Source organism: Papio anubis, chromosome 14 (assembly GCF_008728515.1).
Source record: "Papio anubis isolate 15944 chromosome 14, Panubis1.0, whole genome shotgun sequence".
Classification (NCBI taxonomy): domain Eukaryota; kingdom Metazoa; phylum Chordata; class Mammalia; order Primates; family Cercopithecidae; genus Papio; species Papio anubis.
In genome coordinates, this window is record NC_044989.1 from 44296579 (window position 1) to 44303791 (window position 7213).

The following is a 7213-nucleotide window of genomic DNA, read 5'->3' on the forward strand; positions in this document are numbered from 1 at the left end:
AGTTTGAGACCAGCCTGGACAACATGGTGAAACCCCGTCTCTACTAAAAATACAAAAACTAGCCAGGTGTGGTGGCGGGCACCTGTAATCCCAGCTACTCGGGAGGCTAAGGCAGGAGACTCGCTGGAACCTAGGAGGTAGAGGTTGCAGTGAGCCGAGATCCTGCCACGACACTCCAGCCTGGGTGACAGAGCCAGAGTCCATCTCAAAAAGAAAAGAAAAAAAAAAAAAAAGGAAATTAGAAGAGTTTATTAGGCAACACTGCACTCACGCTGGAGCCATCCAATACTGCACAATGATCCGTGCCAGCCCCACTGTGCAATTCTCCCACAAGAAGCCAGTGTCTCCAGGGAGGAGACAATGACCCACCGCTTAAATTTCAGTCTGGATGAGTTCACAACTGAGCTGTCACTTCCAGCAGTCTTCTGTGGGGTTTGATGTGCCCCCTTGCCAAGGACAGCAATGTGAGTCCTGAGATTTTTGGCCCACTGCTGTCCCAGAGGCCTTGGGCATTTCTGGTACAAAGGGTAAGAGTGTCAGAAACCTGTGAGATTGAAAGGCCTTCAACTGCTTTTATTAAATGTTTGCTTATTCATTTATCTAAATATTTATCCAGCATATACTACATGCCAGGAACTAGACCACATGCGAAGAGATAATGGTGAGCAAGACAGGCGGGGTCTGGCTTTCGTACTCTTGATGCTTCTAGTTAGCTTAGGGTTTAAACAAGTGATTGTCATAAATCATGATTCCAGCTTTGATAAGGGACCTGTAGGATGGTATGGAAACACAGTGCAAGAAGAGCCAAAGTCAGGGGGCTGAGTCAGTAACACTGAGGCCAGGAATTTGAGACTGCAATGTGCTGTGATCACCCATATGAATAGCCACTACACTTTAACCTGGGCACCACAGAGAGACTCTTTAAAAAAAAGTTAGGGATGGGTGCGGTGGCTCACTCTTGTAATTCTAGCATTTTGGGAGGCCGAGACAGGCAGAACGCTTGAAGTCAGGAGTTCGAGACCAGCCTGGCCAACATACAGGCTGGTCTCTACTAAAAATACATGTGCCTGTAATCCCAGCTACTTGGGAGGCTGAGGCAGGAGAATCACTTGAACTCAGGAAGCAGAGATTGCAGTGAGCCAAGATCGCACCACTGCACTCCAGCCTGGGCGACAGAGCTATACTCTGTCTCAAAAGTGGAAAAAGAAGTAGGAAAAAATATAACAAAAGAATAGTTAACCCAGTGTGGAAGGAGTAAGAGGTGGCTTCCAGGAAGAAATGATTCTTAACCTGAGACCTGAAGGATGGTGTGTAGGAACTCATCAGAAAAGGACAGCGGCAGCTATCCTAGCACCAGTAGAGGTGCTAGCATGTGCAATGTGCGGAAATTGGCCGCCAGAGAAACAATTTCAGACTGCATGTCTGATGATATCAACCTACAACCTCATAGTGCACACTTTTTGCTGCCTCTCCAAAAGACCATTTCCCTCTGCCTCCCTCCTTGCTAGCAGAAACCTCCTTCCATAAAACAGGTTCCCTTGTTCCTCCAACTAGGCCTTAGGCACATAACCTAATTGTGGCCAGTGAGGCTGACATAAACTCTTTGCTTGGCCAAACTCTAGTCAGGCTTCTGAACTTTCTCCTAGGCCCATCTGTGTACTTCCTTGTAAAATCCAGTTTTAGCAAAAACCCTGCTAAGCCAATTTGGCAAGAATATCCCCTGCCCGATGTCTGATCGCCTTTAATATCTGACTGAGTTCCTCATTCTCCATCATCTTCCAGATGATAACTGATAACCGTCGGCTGCCTTCAACAAGAATCCTGTCAGGTCAGTTTAGTCAGAATTTCCCTTAACCCACCTGGATGCCTTTCTCCCTCCGTCCTTCCCTCCCTCCCTCCCTTCCTTCCTCTCTCTTTTCTTTTCCTTTCTTCTCTTTCTTTCCTTCTTTCTTTCTTTCTTTCTTTCTTTCTTTCTTTCTTTCTTTCTTTCTTTCTTTCTTTCTTTCTTTCTTTCTTTCTTTCTTTCTTTCTTTCTTTCTTTCTTTTCTTTCGTCTTTCTTTCTTTCCTTCTTTCTCTTTCTTTTCTTTCCTTCTTTCTTTTCTTTCTTTCCTTCTTTCTCTCTCTCTTTTCTCTTCCTTCCTTCCTTCCTCCCTTCCTCCCTTTCTTCCTTCCTTCCTTGCCTTCCTTTCCTTTTTCAGGGTCTCACTGTTGCCCAGGCAGGAGTGCAGTGACGTGATCCTAGTTTACTGTAACCTTGAACTTCTCGGCTCAAGCGATCATGTCACCTCAGCCTCCTGAGCAGCTGGGGCTACAGGCATGCACCACCATACCCAGCTACTTTTTTTAGTTTATGTATAGATGAAGTCTTGCTACCTTGCCCAGGCCAGTCTTGAACTCCTGGCCTCAAGCCTCCCATCTCAGGCTCTCAAAGTGCTGGGATTACAGGTAATAGCCACTGTGCCCAACTTATGTTTTCTCTTAGTAATTTTCCATCCTCTGCACCCTCACTACGACCCCACTTGCTGTTGCTGTCAGAGTTGAGCTCAATCTCACTTGCACTGGAAAATCCCATTTCAGTGGTCCCTACACGTATGGCAATGGTCCTGAGTAAAGTCTTCCTTACTGTGCTTTAACAAGTATCATTAAATAATTTTTTTCATTAACAGGGCCTGAGGGCAAGCCTGTTTGGGGATTTCTGGGAAAGGCTTTCCTCCTTTGTAAAAAGTTGCAAGGGAAAAAAATTTAACTTTCTTTGGCTAGATGGAGTCATGTCTATATGTGATACCGGGACTGAAGCAGTTACTTTGTGGCCATAAGGTAACAAACCTAAGGACAAGTCCAATAGGCTAAGGATAGTGAAGATAAAAGGATCCTTCATTACAATATTGACCACCCCAAACTACTCTGGAAGCACTTGTCTTTTGTTTTTTGTTATATGAGATAATAAATATCCTTATGTTTAAGTCACTTCTAGTTGGGTCTTCTGTTATATGTAGCTAAAAAACCTTCTCACCAATACAGTCCTTAAATAGTTGGCTGGGCGCAGTAGCTCACGCCTGTAATCTCAGCACTTTAGGAGGCCGAGGCGGGTGGATCACCTGAGGTCAGGAGTTCAAGACCAGCCTGGCCAATATAGTGAAACCCCATCTCTACTAAAAACACAAAAATTAGGCCAGGCGTGGTGGCTCACGCCCGCCATCCCAGCACTTTGGGAGGCCGAGGTGGGCAGATCACTTGAGGTCGAGAGTTTGAGACCAGCCTGGCCAAGATGACAAACCCCGTCTCTACCAAAAATACAAAAATTAGCCGGGCATGCTGGCAGACGCTTGTAATCCCCGATACTCCGGAGGCTGAGGCAGGAGAATCACTTGAACCCCAGTGACAGAGGTTGCAGTGAGCAGAGATCCTGCCACTGCACTCCAGCCTGGGCAACAGAGTGAAACTGTCTCAAAAAAAAAAAAAAGAGTGTTTATTTATTTATTTTAGTAGACACGGGGTCTCAATACGTGGCCCAGGCTAGTCTTGAACTCCTGGGCTCAAGCAATCCTCCCACCTTTGGCTGCCCAAGCCCATTATTTTTAGAATGAAGAAGGAATTCTCCTGTGACTCACAAGGCCCTACTTGCCCCTGGGAAGTGTGCTCTTCCGCTTTCCCCGCGCTCCAGCACCACTCGCCTTCTTTCACCGCCCTGTCCCCTGCAAGAAGAAGGCTTTCATACCTGCCGCTCTCTCTGCCAGGAGAACCCTTCCTCCTCCATTCTTCTACCTGGTTCTCAGCACTTTGAGGTGGTTTGTAACGCAGCAAAAAGGATCCAAAAGTAAAGTGAGTTTGTGTTTGTTTTCATCCAGTTAAAAACCAACTCATTTTCCTTTTGTGGATCATCTGCAGGGGAAAAGCAATAATGCGCAGTTGACCTTCCCCGACCCCGGGCCCAGCGCATTTGTGGGGCATCTCCCAGCATGCTGCTTGTGTCCTGCAGAAAGCTCCGCAGCCGCCTCCTCGCGTTAGCCTGACGGGAAAGTAAATTAGGGCCATTCCACCCCTGCACTCCCTCCTCCGCCCCAGTCCCAGCGAAGCCCGAAGCAAAACCCCAAATCCGGTAGCCCTCTGCGATTAGCCTAGCTATTCCACTGCTTCTCCTTCCAGGACTGGAAATCTGGGAACTGCTTTCATTAAGGGTGCCCAGCCTTGGGAATTGTGTACCCACTCACTTTTAGCCAGAAGTTTTTCTGGCGAGAGTTCACGGTGTCTGACTCCTTTTATAAAAAAGAATGCTCCCAGGATTCAGAAGCCAGCCGGGACAGCGCAGTAACGCCCAATGGCCCAGATTACTTAGCCCTCGTTTTCCTCTAGCTGAGATCACCGAGGAGCTTCTTGCCCCTCAGTGGGTTTCTTCCCTTCTCCGCGCCTTCCCAGCGCCCACCAGTTCCCCTCCGCCCCCGATTTCCTTCCAGCGGTCCCAGGTCCGCTTTCCTGGGCCCGGAGCCGCCGCGCCATTGAGGACACTGTCCTCGAGGTGGCAGTAGAGAGCCGTTCCCGGCCCAGTCCGCTGACGTCACCTTGTTTACCCGGCTCCGGGTCATTTTTAGATCTAAGATCACAGGATGTCAATGAGGCCAATGATTTCCCATTCGTTTTGGCAAAAGGTCTTCCTAGTGGGCGTTCGGACAAGTATGATGTCCTTCTTGATACATTTTGCTGCGGGGAGTATTTATTTGCAAACACTTGCAGTTTCATCTTTAGGAGATGAGAGTGCTTCCAGTGGCTCCATGCTTTTTAGCGTCACTTGAGTTTTGGAGCCTGAATGAGGGTGGCATTAGCTGGGGAGAGAAGGAAGGGTAGATATTACAATGGTATTTGGGGAGGCATCCTTAGAGCCAGCAGAGAGCCTCCAGAGGGAATCTGCCTTTTTACTTCCCCTTCCCCTTATAAAGTAACCACTGTAGTCAGCAGGAAAGCCTTTGGACTTTGGAACTTGGAGGGAAAATGAAAGCAGCTGATTTGGCCTAATTGTGTCCTGATTCATGGTGGGAAGACACCTTGTAGTTTAGGGGCTAGGAGGCCCCTGCTTTGGATGCTCTCACCCAGGAATTAGATCTGAATGCCTCAGAGCCATAAATCACACGTTTCGCACACTGGAACTTTTCATCCCAACAGCAGCAAGCACACACTATTTCTTACGGGTCACTCCCAGCTACCCAGCTGCGGATGAGGAAAGGTGAGGCACACAGCGGCTAAATGGCCGAGCTCAGTCTCTCATCTCCAGGCCCTGCCTAGTTTTAGCAAAAGTAAAAACGTCAAAAGCACCGGGACGCCTGCTCTTCCAACGCCAGTTTTGGTGGGTGGGGAATGGAAGGAGCTGGGAGTTTGTCTCTGACTGTTCCAGAGGCAAAATAAGCAAATACAAGCAAAAAGGGTCAGCTATGAGATCCTTTACAAGAGAGTAGAAACATCTTATGATAAGGAGAAGAAAGAGAAAAGCTATAATGTTAAAAACAAATAAGCCTTAAAAGTTTTTAAAGTGCCTGCTCCTTCCTCTCTACCTCCCATCCCCCATCCCATCTTTTTTTTTTTTTTTTGAGATTTTTGAGATGGAGTCTAGCTCTGTTGCCCAGGCTGGAGTGCCGTGGCGTGATCTGGGCTCACTGCAAGCTCCGCCTCCCGGGTTCACGCCATTCTCCCGCCTCAGCCTCACGAGTAGCTGGGACTACAGGTGCCCGCCATCATGCCCGGCTAATTTTTTGTATTTTTTAGTAGAGACGGGGTTTCACCGTATTAGCCAAGATGCCATCCCACCTTTTTACGTGCTGCTACAGCTGCCATGTGAAAACCAACTCCCAGAGAGGGCAAAAGTGCCCTTCCTAGTTTGCAGTCCGCTGGAGTGATCAGGCGAGGCTGAAGAGATAGATGGTTTTCATGCAGGCAAGAAGAGAAGGAAAATTCGATTCAGTTCAATTCAACAACCATTTCTGGAGCTCCTATTCTGTGTCAACTACTCACACAGGCAATATAGCTTATGAAAACATGGAAAGATACCATTCCTGCCACTGTGGAACTTTGAGTCTTGATGAGTGTATAAGCATGGGGAACTTTTCGTTCCCTTGGTAAAGCACAGGATGAAAGAAAGATGGAGAGAGACATTACATTGCAATAGAAAGGGAGAATGCCAAGTGAATGGCTTCGAAAAGCATTTCTCCACTCTGCTGTGGCATCTGCTTAAAAGTAGTGTTGAGGACAGAATCTGGAAACAGTGGGAGAGCTGCTTGGCAGAGAACAGGAGTTTGACATTACAGGAACTCGGACCTTTAAGGAGGGCTGAGAGAGGCTGAAAAAGAAGAGAGGAAGCCACTTGTTCGGAGATCAAACTGGACATTGAAGGGCAGGGATTTTGGCAAAAGTCAAGAAGCATCACAGAACCATGCAAGAAAAGTACAGGGGTGTGGAGCATCCCCTATAGCTGTCCCAGGCGTACGTTCAGGAAAAGCATTTAGACCCAGCCGGAGTTTATTGCCTCTGGGAATAGGAAGAAATATGTGACTAGGAAGAAGTAAGTGCCTCCAGGTCCCCTCGTCACCAATAATATCATCTTTTCAAAGGCCTTTTGTCGAGAACCTGCTGATAATTCAGGTCCATCCTAACCACAGGGAACAGCAAACAGGGAGAAAGCAGACAATAAAAGTTTTTATTTTTCATGGTTATATGAAATTTTGAAAATATTTCTAAAGCTCTTAAATTGTTAAATATAAAACAAATACAGACAACAGCATAAAACAAATATACAGCTTCCAAATGCATAAAGCAAATACTCTAGTAACCTTGTCACCACCCATGAAAAGAGATAGGACCATGTCAACCACCCCAGCAAGAACTTTGTAAACCACCGTAACTGCTGTAGGCTCCAAGACTGGGCGGATTACTTCCAGGATGTTACGAAGCCTCCAAGGAAGGAAAGGGCCTTTCAACCATCAATCAAGCAACATGATCAAGTGCATAAAATAGTGTCATATACGAAGTGTAGGACCCTATCCCGACACATTTACCTGAGAGAGGTGAGGAAGGAAGAGGATGAAAGAAGACAGGAAGGAAAGGAAGGAGAGAAGGAAGATGGGAAAGGATTCAGTATTCATCGAGTGCCTACTATATGCTAACTGCTTCACCTACGTTATCTCTCTTTTAATTTTTAAGTTTTAATTTTTTTTTTTTTTTGAGACA